We start from the raw sequence: 22,379 nt of genomic DNA, 5'->3' as shown, positions 1-22,379 counted from the left end.
AGGAAGATCCTGTTGGTCAGTTGGATTGCAGAAAATGATTCCAGTATGTTTCCTGTAATCCACACAGTGCAGTCTCACTAACCATGTGTCTGGAACACATGATGTTCACCCTGATCCTTCTTCCTTCCACTGTGGCGACTAAATTTACACATGTTTCAAAAGGTACATGAGGAGATCGTGTATAATGATGCCCAAAATTTAAGCAGTCAGATTCAGAAGAAGATGACGGGAATGAGAATGACAATTAGTGTCTCAAGAGGTAGATGGTGATGAGACACAGTTGCGAACAAATTATTTTGTTAAGTCAGCAAATCAGGAGGACCAGAGAATGTAACTGTTTCCTAGAGCCCCAACACGTGGCAAGTTCCCAGGTTAAAAGTTAGAAAAGAACAGTCATTTGCAACCTGTGCTGTACCAAGATCAACAGAGGCCTGACCATTACCAGCCTGACCACCACGCCTGGGTCCACAATCAGTATCTGTTGGTGACACCATTGTATCTTCTTCTGTGCTACGTGCTTGCCAATCCTCTGTCCAGGATGCAGGCACTGATGCCTCCTGACCTGTATCTTTCATTACACATTTGCAAGCAATGTTAGAGTTGGAAGGGATTTAAAGTTATTGTGTCCAACCCCCTTCACAATGTAGGATTCACTAAACCATCTCAGAAAAATGTCTGTACATTCTCTGTTTGAAGCTTTCCATTGAAGGAGAACACACTACCTCTCGCGTCAGCCTGTTCCACTCATTGATCACCCTCACTGTCAAAAAGTTTTTTCTAATGTCTAATCTGTATCTTCTCCATTTCAGTTTCATTGGATTTCTTCTTGCGTTTCCATGTGCAATGAGAATAAGGATGATCCCTCTGCACTGTGACATCCATTTTAGGTATATGTAGACAGCTACTAAGTCTCCTCTTAGCCTTCTTTTTTGCCAGCTAAACAATCCCAGATCCTTTCAATGTTCCTCAAAGGACATGCTTTACAGTTCGCTCACCATCCTGGAAACTTTTCTCTCAACTTGCTCCAGATTTTCCAATGTCTTTCAATGCCCAGAACTAGACACTGTATTCCAGATAAGGTGTAGAGGGGAATAATTACTTCATGTGATCTAGACTCTATGCTTCTCGTAAAGCATCCCAGAACTGTGTTTGCCTTTTTTTGCTGCTGCTTTACACTGTTGACTCATGTGCAATCTGTGATCAGTTAGTATACCCAAGTCTTTTTCACATGTGCTTTTGCTTAGTTCCATTTCTCTCATTCAGTATTTTTTGTTTTTCTTGTCAGATGTAGAATCCTTCATTTCTTCCTGTTCAATACCATTCTATTAGTCACTGCACATTGTTCATGCTTATCTGGATCCTTCTGAATTCTTTCTCTGTCTTCTCCAGTGTTAGATATCCCTCCAAGCTTTGCCTCATCTGCAAATTTGATTAGTTGCCTTATCTAGATCATTTATAAAAATGTGGAACAACGCTGAGGCCAGGACAGAGCCTTATGGTACTCTACTTGAAACACTTCCAATTGGATGTGCAACCATTTATTACCACTGTTTGCAACAGTCACCTGTCCCTACCCCAGGCATGTAATTGCAAATGCAAATAACTAGCCACCCAGCCACAGTCAAAAACACTAAATGGGCACATTTCCAGATTGCTTCCCCTGAAAATGTTGCCATTTAAGTTTGTGGACATTGAGGCTTTCCGCATCCTTATGGTGGTGGCCGTTCCTCAGTACTCTTCGGTCCCCAACCACCACTATTTTTCCTGGTGTGCGGTCAAAACCTTACACTAGCACGTGTCCTATAACATCACCTGTGCCCTGACCAACAAAGTTTCTTTGAAGGTTTACTTAACAACCAACACATGGACAAGTGCTTGTGGCCAGGGACCATCTGATTTTTGGCAATTCTTGCATTGCGCAGATAGGCTTTGTGAGTTTTAGAGTGCCTCATTCATAAATTAAACAGGATGTGTCTGGCCATGTCACACTCTCCACATGCCCAGATAAGGTAGTAAAATGTTAGAATTACTTTTATTAGTGACTACCTAGGGTAGGGTGTAGTTTTATTTCTAACTCTACTATGTAATCTCCTGTAGCCATAGTTGACTGGCAAATATGATGACGACATGGCCCGGCTATTAAGGGGTAGAGAAGTATTTTTTTTTCCTTTTTTTAATTTTGCCTTATATACAAGTCATTATATAGAAAATAATGTGTCATAACATATTTTCCTGTAAAATCCACTTATCTTCTTTTTTTATGTTTTAATGTTAGTCGGTAAAAGTGTATACTCTGGCAACACTGTTCCAGCAGCAACCTGGGAGTCAGAGATGGGTCCAGGCATCTTGCCCATGCTGCTCCCATTCCAATTGAGCACTGTTTCCATAATTTTCAGTGAATTTCCTGCCTCCCAAGCCCTATTGATAGAGGCTTCCGAAAAAAATGCTTGAGTTTCCAGTTGACTTCCATTTTACTTGGTACTCAAATCGAGCCAGTCCGAGCATTTGACCTGCTTGTTTCAAGTACTGAACACTTAAGCATTTTAGTGCTTGATTATCACTAACGGTTATCAGAGTTTGGTTCATTTGAGTTATAAAAAATCAGATGTTGTAATACAGATGTGAAAATGCAGCCAAATTAATGTGGTTATCCAGGGCCATTTAATTCTTTTACTACCAGCCTAAGAACTAGCAGAGAGTTGCTACTTACCTGCCTATTGTGCCGGGTGCTGATCTCTGCTGGCATAGAGTAGTCACAGACTGATGTCACATTAAAAAAAGCAATGGCTCTTCTTCTGCTCTTTTCTGTCGATGGGGCGTGATTGCCAACATCATGCTGCTTGATAGCCGACTCCCCAATGCTTAACTGTGGGGGAACTGGAGGGAATTAGCATGACGTCGGCAGTCACACCCCATCGACACAGCAGTCCAGAAGAAGAAGAGCTGCTCTGTTCATGTGGAGCAGCTGAATCACCAGCAGGAGTGGTCTATGACTGTTCTCAGCAGGTGCTAGGTAGAAAAGGCATGTAGTTGCGTCTGATAGCAACTGTTAGTTCTTAAGTCAATAGTACAAAAAAAATAGTATTGGACAACTTCCTTAAAACAATGGTACATTACAGGAAGTTCATCTAGTTCCTGCTGTACACATGATGCAGTTTGTTAAATGCTATTTTAGAGGCTTTGTTATATCCATTTTAATAAGAATACATTCTGATCTATCCGCTGTTGACTTTCAGTAAAATGCATATGTTTTATGGTAATGCACACACTTTTCAGTTCACTAATCAGAACTTCACACAGTTGGTATACAGCTCTGGCAAAAATTGAGAGACCACCACATCAAAACCCTGTCATGGGCAGCCCAATCTCCAGACCTGAACCCCATTGAAAACCTCTGGAATGCAATCAAGAGGATGATGGATTGTCACAAGCCATCAAACAAAGACGATCTGCTTACATTTTTGTGCCAGAAGCAGTGTGAAAGACTGGTGGAAAGCATGCCAAGATGCAATGAAAGCTGTGATTAAAAATCATGGTTATTCCACAAAATATTGATTTCTGAACTCTTCCTGAGTTAAAACATTAGTATTGTTGTTTCTAAATGATTATGAACACGTTTTCATTGCATTATTTGAGGTCTGAAAGCACTGATGTTTTTTTTTTTTTAATTTTGACCATTTCTCATTTTCAGAAATTTTTTTTAAAATGTATTACTTGGAAATTCAGAGACATGTTGTCAGTAGTTTATAGAATAAATGAACAATTTACATTTTACTCAAAAATATACCTATAAAGAGAAAAATCAGACAAACTGAACATTTTGCAGTGGTCTCTTAATTATTTCCAGAGCTGTATATCTGTATAACAGAGGCCTATGGGTATGATCAGTATAACTTATGTGTGTATATGCCTTTTTGAAATAGATGTACACACCATTTGTATGTTTAAAAAAAAATCAGTGTGCAAACACAATCTGCATCTGTAATCGATGGCTTTGGTTAAATTTATTTTATGTTTAAGGGCAGATAAAGTCACATACCAAAGACGTATAGTCTGAACAGATAGTAAGGTAGATCACATATTTCCATGCTGTAAACATATTACGGTATATATAGAAATAATAATCATGTTATCATATTAATAGCTACAAGTACAAATAGTAAATCTGTAGAGCAAGAAACAATCCGACAGAGCAGCTTACATAGAGTCTGTGTACTTTTAACAGCCTGGCAAACCCCATCAAAACAGTCCAGGCTTTTAACCACTTTTTATGGATTGCACCCTCTATTTGTAACACTCCCAGTTCCTTTTGTATCCCTTGCCTAGGATGCTGGGAGTACTTTGCTGGGAATGCTTTTAGTGGAGCAATTTCCTTAAAAATAGATTCTGCAGATGTTATTATTACAGGCACAAAAAATGGCATCCTCCCCACAAGCCTGGAACACATAGTCATTCAGCCCCTATTGTGCTGGCGCTTTAAAAGCTCTGAGAGAAACATGGACAAGTTGCATATGTGATAATGCTATTCATTGTCAGCAGGTGCACGTGTCATGTTATGTGCTGAAATTATACCCTGTATTTCACAAGTGAAGCTCATTTTGTGTTCTCCTCTGTTGTTCACATTCACAGGTGCTCCTCAAGCCTAAAAAAAAAAAAAGAAAACCCAATGGGCAGAGCAATGGATTATGCCGATGATGAAAAGCAGCCGAAAGAGAACGGCAGGAACACCTTGTCTGAATTGAGAACAGTTGTATCCTTTATGCTAATCTAAATCCATCAGTTCATCCTGAGCAAAGGTCACTGCCATTTAGATCTCGTTGGGACTCATTTACCTGGTACGGCATCTGCCATTAAATAATCTCAATGGAAGAGAGCGGTGAACTTAGCCTTTGTGCTCCTACCCAGGATCATTATCGGGGGGGAAAGTGAAGAATTTTGACAGGGAGGATTTCAACTTTGCTGCCCGTCCAAAAAAAAATAATCTTAGTAAATACCCTGTCAGTAAATATGACAGTGAATATATAGCGATCACTAGAGGTAACTGCACACTTAGAAAGCTGAAAGAATGGCACGGAAGCTGAAGTCATCAAAGGTGAAGAAACTAGACATTTTGCTATAATGACTACCTCATGTTTTAGAACAAGTTATTTTAGTAAGTCAATGTATTCTGTATGAAAAAAACTGTTCTGTGGAAGCTTTATTCTGCATTGTGCCATCCCCCCTAGAAACATATGAATAAACTGACCAATGGGTGTTAACAGTTTGGGGTGTTCCCCTGCATATCTGATGTTGTCTAATAAGGGCAGACATTATCAAACTATGTAGAGACACAACCCTTTGACAACTGTAATGGCAACAGCCAGAGGGTTAATGTATTTATAAATATTCAGGAGAAATTACAGCTCCATTCAGATTTAGAAAAGAATAGTCCCCACAATTGTTCATTTATTTACGAAACCAGACATGTCAGAAGTAGTGACCGGTCCTCTCTAAATATTAGAACTTGTATTTCTACCAGATATTAAATAAGGTACAATTATCAAGATCTGTCCCTAAGGGCTGATTCACGTGTCCAATTTTTCCATGTATGCGAAAAACAGTTGGATTATTCTAATGAGACTTTGAATAGTTAGTTTGATCAGAGTGTTGACCGAGTGTCATCCGTTTTTCTTGTATGTAAAGAAATAATCCGTTTCTCCACCTTCTCCATTCTGACAGTCATCCAAGTGCAGTCCAATTTTTTTCACAGACCTGTTGACTTGCATTGCTCACTCTGCAAAAAAAACACAGATAGCACCCGTAATAGAAAATCAGACGTCTGAATGAGCCCTCAAAGTGAAGAAGCAAATTAATAAAAACATGACTTTCTCAGTCTTTCAACAGGGAATTAGGTTATGGAAATATGTGCATGGCAAAATACAGCAGGGTTTAGAACCAGTGCTCCCAGTCCACTGCGAGAATCTTAACATGGGGCAGACAAAGAAGTCAACAATTTTGACCACAATATACCATAACAGGAATAATCCTGACAAAGTAGCTCTGTGTTATGCCTAGTTCAGGACTTAAGAGGACAGAGCATGATGCTAAATACTCTGTTTAGCATTCTTTCAACCTCTGAGCAATTCACCACAAATGACGGTCTATATTGGATGAAGCACAATGTATAATTTTTCACTTTACTGCTACTCTGAAAAAACTTGCCCTGCCCAGTTGAAAGCTTCTATGAGGTAAGAAAGGAGAGCCAATGAAGTGGAAAATCTTTGGACGGCTGGAAAATACCAGAGAGCATGACCATCACTTCCCTGTGATAAAAACAGGAATAAATAAATAATCTTTATTTTTAGATAGTGCTAACATATTCCGCAGCGCTTTACAGGTTGCACACATTATCATCGCTGTCCCCGATGGGGCTCACAATCTAAATTCCCTATCAATATGTCTTTGGAATGTGGGAGGAAACCCACACAAACACGGAGAGAACATACAAACTCTTTGCAGATGTTGTCCTGGATGGGATTAGAACCCAGGACTCCAGCGCTGCAAGGCTGCAGTGCTAACCACTGTGCCACCATGCTGCCCAGGGACAGCGATCTACGTCATTCCCTCAGAAATGTCTCAAATATGTATGTACATGTAGACCAATGAGAAATGTACATATATAATAAGCTTGGATTTTATTTTCCTGGACTGAAACCTACATTGACAACCTCTCTATAGTTATCAACATTTTAGACATATTTTTGTTATTGCATTCCTCTGATTATATATCCATTATCAAGTCAACTAGTTATTTAATTGGGCTTCAGTTCTACAATAATGATGAGCGTATCAATTAGATACAAATCTAATTTGTGTTGAATTTTATCAATTGCCAGTGAATTCAAGCAATTTGATTTATTTGAATCACCCAAAAAATATCAGACACAATTTAACAATTGTCCATCGGAATAACGGTGTCCATTGGGCAGAGAAAACGTTCAGAGGAATGTTTTTTCTACACGTCGGAAAATCGCTCAGCGACGGATCCTGCGCTGCCTGTCATTGGCTACAATGGAAGCCTATGGACATAGGATCCGTCGCTGACTGTCAAAAGCAGGAATCCAGCGACGGGTTCCGTCTTTTGAAACTGAGAATGCGTGGAAAAAATAAAAAATCGCAATATTCTTACCTTCCAGCATCCCACGCAGCGTTATTAATGCTCGCGATGCTCCCGGCAGCTAGTGTTCCCAGTCATGCATTGCGAAATGACCCGATAATGTCGCAGTCTCACGAGACCACGACATCATCAGAGATCATGGCACGCAAGGCATTAATGGGAACGCTAACTGCCAGGAGCATTGCGAGCATCGGTAACGCTGCAGGGGACACCAGAAGGTAAGAATATTGCTATTTTTTATTTTTTAAAATTATTTTTAACCTGGGTTGTGTTGTGTATGCATTTTTGCCGCAGAAAACCGCTGCGAAGATGCATACGCAACAGGTGCATTGTTTTTTTACAATCTGCACAGGATCCATCATTTCATCATTTTGACGGATCCTGTGCAAATTGTAAAAACAGAAGTGTGAAAGAAGCCTTAGTGTAACAACTCTGCTGGCATCACTACATGGCCTTTCATCTCTCACACACCATCTTACCCACTGCTCCAGGTCATGTTGTGGTCTCTGTCTACTGCCGGCTCCATGCTCTGTGTCTCTTGCTTTCTGCCTGCTCTCTGCATGCTTCCAGGCTGTGTACATAGGGGGTGGTGCCAGAACTCTCTGGTTCTTATAGAATCAGGGCGCACCGGTCTAATCTGTTCCTAACCAATTACCAAGAGGCCTCCAGTATTTAGGGCAGCGCCACCCTGTGGACTGCGCCTTTGCAATGTGTTAACTCAGTTTGTGCTTTTGCTTCTGAGCTGCCAGGCCTTGCTTTGTGTCTTGCCTTCTCTGAAGGCTGTTCTCCTTCCTTTGCCTTTTACCCGTCTGTCTGCCCTCCCGGAGGCAGAATATCCTGGTCCATGTGTCTTTGTTCTTATACCTTGTCTTGTTCTATTACCTTGTCTGAAATTCGTCCTACCTTTGTCTCCTTGTCTGTGGCTTCTTTCCCTGTTGTGTTTTTCCTTGTGTCCTCTCTGTTTGCTTATGCTCCGCACTCTTACGACTTTGCCTGCTCTGTACCCTTGAGACTCTCTTGCAGCTTTATCTCTGCTCCGCAATCCTGCGGTTCTGCTCCGCTCTATTCTGCTCCTCTCCTGCAGCTGCAGAAATCTCTTGCTGCAGCTCCACTCCGCATTTCTTGCGGTTCCGCTCTGCTTAGCTTCTGCAGAAATCTTACTACAGCTTCTCTCCACATTCCTTGCGGTTCAGCTCTGCTTAGCTTCTGCTTCTGCAGAAATCTAACTGCAGCTCCTCTCCACATTCCTTGTGGTTCCGCTCTGCTTAGCTCTGTTGCTGCACTATCTCTTGCTGCTTTAACGCTCCTATCCGCAGCCTGGCGGTTCTCTTCCTGTGTGAACAGGTCCCAACCTTTCCTTTACACTTCATTCCTTCCTGCTTGTATCAGTACCTGCATCTCCTGTGTGAACAGGTCCCCACCTGTTCCTTCATACACCACACCAGCCTGCCCAGTGTCTCTGCTGTTCCTGCCAGCCCTGTGTCTCTACCTGTTCCTTCATACACCACACCAGCCTGCCTAGTGTCTCAGCCATACCAGCCTGCCCTGTGTCTCAGCCGTACCAGCCTGCCTTGTGTCTCAGACGTGCCTCACTGCCCTGTGTCTCAGCTGTACCTGCTTGCCCTGTGTCTCTGACGTGCCTGCCTGCCCTGTGTCTCAGCCGTACCAGCTTGCCCTGTGTCTCAGCCATACCAGCTTGCCCTGTGTTTCAGCTGTACCAGCTTGCCCTGTGTCTCAGCCGTACCAGCTTGCCCTGTGTCTCAGCCGTACTTAATTGCCCTGTGTCTCAGCGGTGCCTGCCTGACCTGTGTCTCAGCCGTGCCTGCTTGACCTGTGTCTCAGCCGTGCCTGCTTGCCTACTCGAACGAGTTTCAGCCATGCTCATCTGACAGTCCTGCCTGATGCCCGCACCAATCCTGGTGTTCCTGTATCCCAAGTGGGATCAGCAGCCACAGCTAGACACCATCCTGGAGTAGCACCTCGCAGCTGCCTGCTGCACAAGCCTGACCTCACCATCAGAGGCTCCAGTGAAGACCAAGGCAGCTGTCATAGTCACCCCCCCTCCAGAGTAGTCTGGTTCGTGGCACAGTGGGACCACAAACCCCCCTTGGCTCACGCCCATCAGTCAGGGCGTGAGCGTGACAGCTGCACTGATGCAAACTCCTTGGGTGCCAAATTTCAAAATAAAAAAACAATGCAGCAGTGGTGTCGCTGCACTGTATCAGCATTAATATGACGCTGACACAGTTGAATACTCTGGTAGAGCAGGGAACCATAGGCTTTCTGCCCCAGCACTCTCCATCCTGCAGGCTGCTATGGGTCATCGGCCTACAATATGTCAGTGTCCGGGAAATAACTTCACTACAATGGGCTGTCTGTGCAGAGGAAAAAAACTTGGCTCAGATAAGGTCAGTGTAAACTTTATTTTTTGAGGCAGATGGTATTATTACATTTTCAGGGGGCATCACCACTTTTTAAGGGATCACTAAAGGTACATTATTTGTTCTAGCAGGGCACTCAGGCAGTAATAATTACTTTTAAATAGATTATTATCGGGATAGTAGATGAGGTAATCAGAGCTAGCAACCTTACTACAGGACTGTTCAGACATACTATATGCTACTTTATTGGCATACAATGACTTATGTCACCCATAGGATTCCATTGTAAAAAAAAAATTATAAAACGCAGGACACTTTTTTCTGGTTGCCCTCTATATAGGATTTGTAGTCTAAAGTACTTTCCTATAAGTTGTAAAAAGGAACCAGCCCAGGAAAGGCCAAAAGGACACTATGTCTAATGCATTCACAGGGAGCATTTCTCTGGGTCCATGTTAAAGGGAACCTGAGGCCTGATACATGATGCTCGCGGATCGGCACTGGCTGCATGATTTCAACCATACATATTTAGTTCTAAAACGTTGCAGCAATTCAAAGAAAACATAATTTAGCTGCCGTGTGCTCGCTTGGAATGACAGGCCTCTCTCTGCATCCATGTGTAGAGAGAGATCTATCTCTCAAGGCTAATTTTTCTATCTGCACAAAGTGAAGAGCAGGTAAGGTAAAGGCAAAATGTAAATAAAAAATAATGCTAAAAGTAAACATAATTGAGCCAATATTTAATAAAATATAATTATCTATTTTTTGTCGTAACTGCTGAAATATACAAATAATTCAATTTATAATGACATTCACTATAATAGTTATAGTTAATATAAAATACTTGTATTTTGTGCAATATAAAAAAAAGCTAGAAATACATTTCCCACATGAAAAATTCTATTATAGGCTCAGCAGGCAATATTAGATTTTTTTTTATACAATGCAACTACTGGCTGGTACTATTGAATGTAAGGAGAGAAAATGCTGCAGAATTTAATAGAGTTATTAAATCCTTCCTTTACTTTTCATGGAAGGCAACCTTGAGAAGGGGTTGTTAGAGAGCATTATCACACTCTGGGAGGTTTCTTGGAATTACTGATCTACATTCAAGAACATGACTGAGCTAATTGGCTCTAATCCCATCAAATGTCTTCTAATTCTACTTCTACTTTGCTCTTCAGTAATATGGATCACACATGGGGAGCAAACTAGACCAGAATGCTCTCGAAATGTCAAGATGTCCTCCTTAACAGTCACATTTAATAGGATATGGAGATCCTTATTTTGATTTATCAAGGAAAGAAATATTAAGCTTATTGACCTAGCCTTTGCCCAGAATCAGGCAACTACTAAAAAATGATTCTCCATAAAAAACTACACTTAACATAAACAAAAATTTCTTTAGATGTCTGTCCTATCTCGGGCTACTTGTTTTCTAGATGTTCAACAATCAAACTTGTGTGCTGCTGGGGATTATTCTCTCCATATCATTTCACTTCCAAACGGTTTTATGAACATTGAGTGAGCATTTGGAATGGAAACTGGGCAAAAAGTCTCTTTTTTTTTTTTTTTACGTTTTGAGGTTTTGAGGAAGATTTGCAGAGTTTCCACTCATTTTCTGCTGTAGAAACTCAGTGTGCCCATACCATACCCCATGTCACTTTAAGACCAAAGCTAGGTCACTCAAGTGAACATTTTCCTCAAGTAAAGAAAAGCCTGGCTGTGAGTCTGATGCAAACAGCATTACCGAATATAAGAAGTATTAGGTTTACTAGAAAAAGAAATACATAAACAACCCATAATTCCTATTAGTATGTTTACATGTAATAAGGTGGTAGATATGCCTGGCTTCTAGTCTGGATGGTCAAAATGTTCCTATTCTCAATCAACTTCTAATTGTAATGCAGCAGAGTGGTTCAGAAAGACACTTAGGCCACGTTCACACGTTCAGCATTTAATCAGTATTTTATATCAGTATTTGTAAGCAACCATTTCAAAACATGGTCCTTACCATTAGCCATATACATAGCGGAATCATTAACAGCTGTTGCAGAGTAAATCAATCAAAACCCTCAAGATAAAATCAAATTATATCTAATCTGGAAAGGAAAGAAAAGAGAGATAGAGAAAGATAGACATGCAATGAAGCCATAAAACCAATACAACCATTTTATTAAAGCCAGCCGTCGGGTATAATTTAACTTTGAAATAATATATATATATATATATATATATATATATATATATATATATATATATATATATATATATATATATACACTTATATAAATACTCTGCTCCAAAAAATAAAGGGAACACTAAAATACCTTATCCAAGAAATCACTGAATGAAATATTCCAGCTGCAAATCTTTATTCATTACATAGTGGAATGCGTAATGCGTTGAGAACAATAAAACATAAAAATGATCACTGTAAATCATCTGGATTTGGAATGATACTCAAAATTAAATTGGAAAATCAAATTACAGGCTGATCCAACATCAGTGTAAATGCCTCAAAATAAGGAAAAAAGGCTCAGTGTGTGCAGCCTCCACATGCCTGTATGACCTCCCTACAATGCCTGGGCATGCTCCTGATGAGGCGGCAGATGTTCTCCTGAGGGATCTCCTCCCAGATCTCGATTAAAGCATCAGTCAACTCCTGGACAAGTTTTTTTGTGCTATGTGTCATTGGTGGATGTAATGAGACATGATGTTCCCAGATGTACGTAGTATATAACACAGCCACGTAGTATATAGCACAGCCATGTAGTATATTGCACAGCCACGTAGTATATTGCACAGCCATGTAGTATATAGCACAGCCCACGTAGTATATTGCGCAGCCACGAAGTATATTACGCAGCCATGTAGTATATAGCACAGCCATATAGTATATTGCACAGCCACGTAGTATATTGCACAGGCACGTAGTATATAGCACAGCCCATGCAGTATATAACACAGCCCATGTAGTCTATAACACAGCCCACATAGTATATAGAGCAGCCAATGTAGTATATAGCACAGCCCACACAGTATATAACATAGCCCACATAGTACATAGCACAGCCATGTAGTATATAGCACAGCCACATAGTATATTGCACAGCCACATAGTATATAGCACAGTGACGTAGTATATAACACAGCCCACGCAATATATAACACAGCCCACGCAATATATAACACAGCCCATGCAGTATATAACACAGCCCACGGCGGCCCCCGGATCCAGCCCAGGCGTTTAGCGATGCTCCTCACGACACTCCATTCCCAGTAATGCCTTGCGGCAATAACCCGTGATGATGTAGCGGCCTCGCGAGACCGCTACGTCATTTGGGGTCATTGCCGCAATGCATTCTTGGGAACAGAGCATCGCGAGGAGCGGGAAAGGCTGCCGCGGACGCCGGAAGGCGAGAATATAATGATTTTTTTTAAACATTCTATGTTTTTACTATTGATGCTGCATAGGCAGAAAAAATAGTAAAAAGTTGGTCACACTTACAGCGTTAATGGCAGTGTTAACGGACTGCGTTACACCGCGTTATGCCACGGTGTAACGCAGTCCGTTTAACGGACTGCTAAAATGCTATGTGGGTGCTGACTGGAGGGGAGTATGGAGGGGGCACAGACTGGAGGGGAGTAGGGAGGGGCCAATTCGCCGCGACCAATCAGCGACGTGGGATTTCCGTGACAGACAGACAGACAGACGGAAGACGACCTTAGACGATTATATATAGCAGATGGTTATCTAGATTATCAAGGTTAACCTAAACCTAATTGTCCGTGGCATTTATCCACTTTTTAACTGGTGTTAATACTGTCCTAGAGCTTAGTACACAAGCAAGCTGACAAAGACAAGAGGTTCATCTTAACTTCAAGTCACTCACCAGAATAGGATAGAAATGCTTTATGGGTTGGACATTTTTAGTGGAGCTAGATGGACTAGATTGATTGTCCCTTCTAATTTTATGGAATATTCTCCAACAATGCTGTTGTGCATAGACAAGAAAATACAATAAAATTATGTGGCCATGAACACCTTATTAATAAGAAAAATACTAGGAGAAAGACTTCACTGGTAGAATTGCATAGGAAATTGAAAGAAACTGAATCCTAAGGCTAGGTTCATATTGCGTTAGTAGGTGTCCACTAAGGCTAGGTTCACATTGCGTTAGTGGGTGTCCGCTAGCGGAATCCGTTACATGGCGCAATTGTTGCAATTAACGCTATGTAACAGATCCGTTAGCGCACCCATTGACTGCAATGTGCTAACGGATCGCTAACGCATCGCTGAGAAATGCCTTTTTTGGCATGCGTCAGCGATGTCCCGTTATTTTCGGACGGACCTCGAACGCTGCTTGCAGCATTCAGGGTCCGTTCTTCACTAGTGCAGATTGGGCATCTGCGCTAGCGGGATTAACAAATGCAATCCTTTTTGGACATTGCGTTAGCGCATTCCGTTAGTGTATCCGCTAAATGGATTGCACTAATGCAATGTAAACCTAGCCTAACTGAATCCGTTACATGGCGCAATTGTCGCAATTAACGCTATGTAACGGATCCGTTAGCGCACCCATTGACTGCAATGTGCTAACGGATCACTAACACATCGCTGACGCATGCCTTTTTTGGCATGGGTCAGCGATGTCCCGTTATTTTCGGACGGACCTCGAACGCTGCTTGCAGTGTTCAGGGTCCATTCTTCACTAGCGCAGATCGGGCATCTGCGCTAGCGGGATTGCCAAAAGCAATCCCTTTTTGGACATTGCATTAGCACATTCCGTTAGCGTATCCGCTAAACGGATTGCACTAACGCAATGTGAACCTAGCCTAACAGTGGTAAAAGGAAAAGGTGCTTTGAAGGAAAGGAAACAGACACAGGAATACAACTGGAAAGGTAAACCCCTTAGCTGAAGGACTGAAACTCCTGAGCACATATTCACAGAGAGGCATTGGTAAGGAAATGCAGAGATGGGTGAACATATAAAATCCCACTCAGAATGTGATAAGGCAAACAGAAACAAAAGAAACACCTGGAGAGAAGCAAACCAAGAAGGGAAAACAAAGACAAAAAAAACCATCAGCATTTGGACAGGGAAGAAAGGGCAATAGCTCAGCAGTCACAGGAACAAACCACACAGCAACAGGTCAGCAGATCAAAGAGTGTGCCTGTGAACAAGCTGTGGATACTGCGTTCACACCACCACACCGACGCTGGGTCTTTCCTGGACCACTGAGATTGTACCACCTGGAACTTGTGTCCAAGACATAGTATCCACTAAGCATGAAACAAATGGAGGGCATCAAATAAATAAATAGATGGTCAACCCCCAAAACATGTCAGTGTACAAATCTGAATCAAGAACAAGAGGCATGTTACAAGAAAAAAGGGGACCATCAAGTATGAAACTATATGTTTAATAAAATAAACTTTTATTAAAGTAGGTGCACAAACAAAACCACAATATAAAAACATCTAAAAACAGTGTTTACACAGAAACAACAAACATATTTCCACACAGAGCTCTCCTGGCAAGGTAAATATAGTGTCTTATCAAATAATGCACAATGTCCAAATGTATAAGGTGTACGTGAAAGGTCCTGAGCTACTTATATACAGTATATCAGATAACACTTAGTCACGGTGATAGACCTAAGGAAGGAAGATGTTTTTTGGTTTGGTTTTGTTTGTGCACCTACTTCAATAAAAGTTTATTATATTCGACATATATTTTCATACTTGATGGTCCCCCTATTTACTAGTAACATGACTCCTCTTCTTGATTCAGATTCAAGACATAGTATCCATAACAGTGTGAACTCTGATGAAGGTCCTTGCTGACCAAAACATCAATTGTACTGTGACACTGTAAATAAAATTATTAATTTTTCATCTATCACCTGAGTGCCAAGTTTTTTTATATTACTACATAATAATAATAATAATAATTATAATTATAATAATAATAAATAATAATAATTTTTATATAGCACTAACATATTCCGCAGCTCTTTACAGTTTGCACACATTATCATTGCTGTCCTCCATGGGGCTCACAATCTATAATCCCTATCAGTATGTCTTTGGAATGTGTGAGGAAACCGGAGTCATGATAAAGGGAGCTTAGTCTCCAGAAACGCGTTGAGATTCTTACCCATATGGTTCGTGCTGAAGTGTGTATCTCTATGTTCAAAGTTTGTGAATAAAGAAAACTCTTTTTTTACGGATTCGGTGAAGCTGGACTTTCTTTTCTTTTTTGGACTTTATACGCCTGGACACAGCGGGTCCGTGCTCCCGAAAATTGGTTTATGCATCACAGGTGAGCTGGCTTATTTTTCTTCTTTACACGAAGGAAACCCACACAATCACGGGGAGAACATGCAAACTCCTTGCAGATATTGTCCTTATTGGGATTTGAACCCAGGACTCCAGCGCTGCGAGGCAGTAGTGCTATCCACTGAGTCACCGTGCTGCCCATACTACATGGTTTGGGATCCTACTTGTGCACCTTACCTGAAGTGCCGCGATCTTCTAAAAGATGTACAAGTATGAGCAGGGCACACTGAATCTTGAAGTGCATAGTCCATATTTGTAGTCCTCCTATTTTCTTAATCTAAGAGCCATATTCTGTTCTGACAGAGGCCACACCCAGAGCCCTCTTAGTAGTGATACCCAGAGACCCCCACACACAGATTAACGGTATAATGACAGCCAAATCTTCACTGACCAAAAATTACATTTGGTCTCTATGCCGCCCTGCCTTATAGGCAGCATACTTGCAACCATGGATTCCCACCCTAACAATCTTCGGTATAATCGCATTACGCAGTCCCAACACACTATTGTATCCAGTTTCACGCACCCCACTATATTTGGAAGTATCATCATATCTTCAGTTTACCATATTTATCTCTCCATTCCAATATACACAGCAGAGCATATCTGGATGTGTAAGGTTACACAGAAAAGCCACCATCTGGAGACCAAGCCCTTCATAGATGTTTTCTAGACCACCTAATGCAGCAAACCTTGAGCCACACAACATGGGCCTGTGAGGCACATTGTAGCTGCTACTGGTACACCATATGGGCTAGAATATCAAAGGAAACTTTCTACCACCCTGTAGAGTCCATGCCATAAGAAAGTCAAGCTAATTACAGTATAGATCTAAGTATAGATCTAACTGGGATATTCTCATTCATAAAGTGGGCATTATGTAATGCAGTTGGAGCGCTCCCAGACACAGGGCCACAGGTTACTCGGTACCGGTCCTGTCTGTCTCAGTTCTGGGGTTGTCACGGTGGCTGGACCCAATCCGTGACCCTGCTAAGGGGCGTCCAATAAAAGGGGTGATGGTAGTTTGTCAAGGTTTCGTGACGCCACCTGTGGTACTCGGCCAGTGAGACCGACGCTGCTTGGGGTCCACTGGGGTGATGTGATGGCAGCTAGATGGTATACCTTCCCACAGGTGAAGTGTGTCCCCAGGGCTTCCCGATAATGTAGATGGCGATGGTGTGAGGTGCAGTCAATAACGAGGACACAAGTTTGCAGTCTCTTTACCTCTTTACTGAAGACTTCAGGATCCTCAATCCAGAGCACGGTTAACAGAGCTGTCTGAGACCGGCCGGTCCGAAGGCACATCCAGAGTTCCCTGTACAGGTGGAAATCGTGGCATACCACTAGCGCCTGTGTGTTTTAGTGCTTCCCTGCTGAGCATTCGGGATAGTCCTCACAACTTTTGTTCTCATTCGTTCCAGTTCTTTCTAGTTCTTTCTCATTCTTTCTATTCTCCGTCCCCCAGGTTTGTTATGGCTAGGATGCACCCATTTGACGGGAAGGCTCGGAGCTCTTCCGGGACCCTAGAGATGCCCTTCTCCATGCGTTGCCCCCTATGTCTGCTTAGGTGATGTAAGGTAGACAGCCAACCTATAATTAACTGTCATGCGGTATTTGAAGTAAGGCATAAAGTCAGTTACTTCCTTGGTGTTCCGGGCACCGGCTACGCACCTCAGTAGGATGTTGCCGTTCTCCGGGCACGACTCCTACTGGCTCTCCTTTGTGCTTTGATCTCATTTCTGACTGTCCACAATATCCTTTGCTTCGTGTCCTTTCTTTGGATGCCGCCGCAGATAGCGCAGGCGCGGCTCCGTAACGTTCTATCCTTGTCGCTAGGTGCCTGCCAGGTTCCCACGCCTGACAGGGACCCCCTGAATCTTCCCCCCGCAACACCCCCTGCCACGGGATGTTGCCTGAACAAAACCCAGTCAGCTTCTGCCTAACTTCCTATCCAACCCCTAGTTTTACCAGTGTGAGGAGTGGCCTAATAAATAAATCCCTTTGCTCCCCCTAATGGTCGGAGTGTGAAGTGTAATGTGTGCTGGTGATACCTGGTCAGATGAACTCCTTTAGTGCCATCAGACGTACCATCACTCCCCTTAGTGGCAGAGCGATACTACTGCAACGACCAGGTCTCTGGGGCGCTGCACAATAACCTGTAGTCTACTTATTGTCCTGCTCCTCATGATGTTGTGGCATTATGAAAAAACAAACTTTGTAATGTATATACGAAAATATGTTAGCACCAACCATACCAATGCTAATAGGAAAATGTAATTGTCACAAAGAAGACATTTGTGCCCCCCATACCTGTACGCTTATTATTCTCTATTTAAAGATTTGGGTTCATTTGCATAAGCGGATAGTAAAAGGTTAGGATTTGTTTCTGAGACTGGACTCACCAGTGCATCTAGTTCAAACTTGGCATTATCTTCCTACATGAAAACATGTATTTCAATAAGCCAGGCCATGCCAGTCTAGCTGCTAAGTCTTTGTTACGCTTTCTCTGCCCTGTCAAGAGAAACAACCATGTCTTCACAAGTGACTGCTACTTCTCCCGACCTGTCAACTTTGGACGATCATTATGGAAATAATCCTGTGTTGTGATTATTAATTGCCTGGAATGCAGTTATCAGTTTTACAATAATGCATCTTCTCTTTAAATAAACATGAAGTATCATGAAAACATGCAAATCAGAGTACAGCATGCAGTAGATGAGTGCACTGTAGTAATGACTAGGGAAATAAACAATTGAATAATGTACTGCAGCAAAACCTGATCTCTCGGCAAGAAAGAAGCTGCAGAAAAAAAGCATGTTTTCCATGGTTTTTCTTGCATTATTTGTGTGGTGTTGCTGTGGTTTTGGCATGCTAGATTTGTCTCTTCTGCATTATGATAAAGTTTAGGGTTAAAAAAAAGTCTGATTCTATAGAATCAGGTTTTGGCACAAAAAATGCAGTGAAAATTGATACTGGTGTTTTTGGTGCGTTTTTTCAGCGTATTTTCACCACACATTCATTTCAATGGGTGACAAATATTGAAAAAATGCTGAAAGTGACATGCTCCATTGTGCAAAAAAAACATGCAAAGCACAAAATCCTGATGACAAAAAAGACAAACTGTGTGCATGAGATTTCTAAACTCTCATAGAATTTGCTGGTACTGTACAATGCCGAAGAAAATTAGCATAAAAAAGCTGAAAAACTGCCTACTGTGAACTGAGCCTTAATTTACAGTTAGATGCAGAGGCATGTTTAAAAATTGCCTGTTCCTCTATACCAGACCCGCCTGGATACAAAATACTGGATACTGAGAGTACTTACTGATCTCAGATAGTTCTCTCTCTAATATATGTGACCGTACACAAATATAATAGCAACAAAAGCTGAAACATGGTGACATATTGAAAACTTTGTCATAAATTCACACTTAATGCTGGCGCACTACATGTTTTTCCGCATACTGCAGGCTCCTCAAAATTTCTAGAAACAGAATCCGTTTTGAACATAACCACATAACGTGGGTCTGTCACCAGATTTCACAATACAAACCACCAGGGGCAGACACTGACAGCTTGGGGCCCCTACGTAAGAAATATATCTGCGCACCAGTCATTTTCTCAAAGCTACAGGTATATATACAAGTGCTTCTCACAAAATTAGAATATCACCAAAAAGTTAATGTATTTCAGTTCTTCAATACAAAAAGTGAATCTCATATATTCTGTAGAGTCATTACAAACAGAGTGATCTATCTCAAGTGCTTATTTCTGTTAATGTTGATGATTATGGCTTACAGCCAATGAAACCCTAAAGTCATTTTCTCAGTAAATTAGAATAATTAACAAAAAACACCTGCAAAGGATTCCTAAGAATTTGAAAAGGTCCCTTAGGCAGCTTCAGTAGGCACCACAATCATGGGGAAGACTGCTGACTTGACAGATGTCCAGAAGGAAGTCATTGACATACTCCCCAAGGAGAGTAAGTCACAAAAGGTCATTGCTAAAGAAGCTGGCTGTTCACAGAGTGATGTATCCAAGCATATTAATGGAAAGTTGAGTGGAAGGTAAAAGTGTGGTAGAAAAATGTGCACAAGCAACCGGGATAACCACAGCCTAGAAAGGATTTTTAAGAAAAGGAAAGGTCATTCAAAAATGTGGGGGAGATTCACAAGGTGTGGACTGCTGCTGGAGTCATTGCTTGAAGAACAACCAGACACAGGCGTATCCAGGACATGGGCTAATCATCAACATAATCATCATAATCATCAACATTAACAGAAATAAACACTTGAAATAGATCACTCTGTTTGAAATGACTCTATATAATATATGAGTTTCACTTTTTATATTGAAGAAGTGAAATAAATTAACTCTTTGATGATATTATTATTTATTATTATAGCGCCATTTATTCCATGGCGCTTTACATCTGAGGAGGGGAATACATAATAAAAACAAGTACAATAATCTTAAACAATACAAGTCACAACTGGTACAGGAGGAGAGAGGACTCTGCCCACGAGGGCTCACAATCTACAAGGGATGAGTCTTTCTCACTGCTTCTGGCACAAAAATGTAAGCAGTTCTTCTTTGTTTGATGGCTTGTGACTATCCATCATCCTCTTGATTACATTCCAGAGGTTTTCAATGGGTTCAGGTCTGGAGATTGGGCTGCCCATGACAGGGATTTGATGTGGTAGTCTCTTAATTTTTGCCTTTATTATGTATTTTTCTGTCCCTTACTACACAGTGCCATCTCTTGTTGCAGCATGTTCAGCACCGTCCTTAACATATCTGATTATTTAGAGTCATGTTCTTTATTGCATATCATCCTGTCTTGTTAGATATACAGCAGTGGGTACGGAATGTATTCAGGCTCCTTTAAATTTTTCACTTTTTGTTTCATTGCAGCCATTTGGGAAATTCAAAATAAGTTAATTTTTTCACATTAATGTACACTCTGCACCCCATCTTGACTGAAAAAAAACAGAAATGTAGAAATTTTTGCAAATTTATTAAAAAAGAAAAAACAAAATATCACACGATCATAAGTATTCAGACCCTTTGCTCAGACACTCCTATTTAAGTCACATGCTGTTCATTTCCTTCTTCAGATGGTTCTACTCCTTCATTGGAGGCCAGCTGTGTTTAATTAAACTGATAGGACTTGATTTGGAAAGGCACACACCTGTCTATATAAGACCTCACAGCTCACAGTGCATGTCAGACCAAATGAGAATCATGAGGTCAAAGGAACTGGCCAAGGAGCTCAGAGACAGAATTGTGGCAAGGCACAGATCTGGTCAAGGTTACAAAAGAATTTCTGCAGTACTCAAGGTTCCTAATAGCATAGTGGCCTCCATAATCCTTAAATGGAAGAACTTTGGGACCACCAGAAGTATTCCTAGACCTGGCTGTCCAGCCAAAATGAGCAATCATGGGAAAAGAGCTTTGGTGAGAGGGGTAAAGAAGAACCTCAAGATCACTGTGGCTGAGATCCAGAGATGAATTAGGCAGATAGGAGAAAGTTCCACAAAGTTAACTATCACTGCAACCCTCCACCAGTGAGGCCTTTATGGCAGAGTGGCCCGACGGAAGCCTCTCCTCAGTGCAAGACATATGAAAACCCGTATAGAGTTTGCTAAAAAACACATGAAGGACTCTAAGACTATAAGAAATATTATTATCTGGTCTGATGAGATGAAGATAGACCATTTTGGTGATAATTCTAAGTGGTATTTGTGGAGAAAACCAGGCATTGCTCATCACCTGCCCAATACAATCCCAAGAGTGAAACATGGTGGTGGCAGCATCATGCTATGGGGGTGTTTTTCAGCTTCAGGGACAGGACGACTGGTTGTCATTGAAGGAAACATGAATGCGGCCAAGTACAGAGATATCCTGGATGAAAACCTCTTCCAGAGTACTCTGAATATCAGACTTGGCCAAAGGTTCACCTTCCAACAAGAAAATCACCCTAAGCACACAGGTAAAATAACTAAAGCAGTGGTTTCTAAACAACTATGTGACCATTCTTGACTGGCCCAGCCAGAGCCCTGACCTAAACCCAATTGAGCATCTCTGGAGAGACATTAAAATGGCTGTCTGCAAGGAAGAATGGCAGAGGATCCCCAAATCCAGATGTCAAAAACTTGTTGCATCATTCTGAAGAAGACTCATGGCTTTACTAGCTCAAAAGGTGCTTCTACTCAATACCGAGCAAAGGGTCTGAATACTTATGGCCATGTGATATTTCAATTTTTCTTTTTTAATAAATTTGCTAAAATTTCTACATTTCTGCTTTTTTTCAGTCAAGATGGGGTGCAGAGTGTGCAGTACATTAATGAGAAAAAAATGAACTTTTTTGAATTTCCCAAATGGCTGCAATGAAACAAAGAGTGAAAAATTTAAAGGGGTCTGAATACTTTCCATACCCACTGTATAATGGAATGACAGCTGAAGGAGCATGGGAAAGCTTCTTTTCTAATGGAGGAGCT

At 41.4% G+C, this 22,379-nt stretch overlaps 2 long non-coding RNA genes across 3 annotated transcripts in view; one reads left to right on the top strand and one right to left on the bottom strand.

The window, feature by feature from the left end:
- The window catches only part of LOC138676705 (uncharacterized), a 229,151-nt gene extending 223,442 nt beyond the window's left edge, over nt 1-5,709 (top strand). For both annotated transcript variants that reach the window (XR_011320815.1, XR_011320814.1), the window contains one exon: nt 4,630-5,709. This is a non-coding gene — a long non-coding RNA (uncharacterized lncRNA). The remainder of the gene's footprint in view (nt 1-4,629) is intronic.
- Nucleotides 3,982-22,379, bottom strand: part of LOC138676704 (uncharacterized) — a 289,057-nt gene continuing 270,659 nt past the window's right edge. The window contains exon 5 of the long non-coding RNA XR_011320813.1: nt 3,982-5,773. This is a non-coding gene — a long non-coding RNA (uncharacterized lncRNA). The remainder of the gene's footprint in view (nt 5,774-22,379) is intronic.

The sequence above is a fragment of the Ranitomeya imitator genome, chromosome 4, assembly GCF_032444005.1.
Source record: "Ranitomeya imitator isolate aRanImi1 chromosome 4, aRanImi1.pri, whole genome shotgun sequence".
NCBI lineage: Eukaryota > Metazoa > Chordata > Amphibia > Anura > Dendrobatidae > Ranitomeya > Ranitomeya imitator.
The sequence above is the reverse complement of the archived record's forward strand: the minus strand, read 5'-3'. Positions and strand labels throughout refer to the sequence as shown.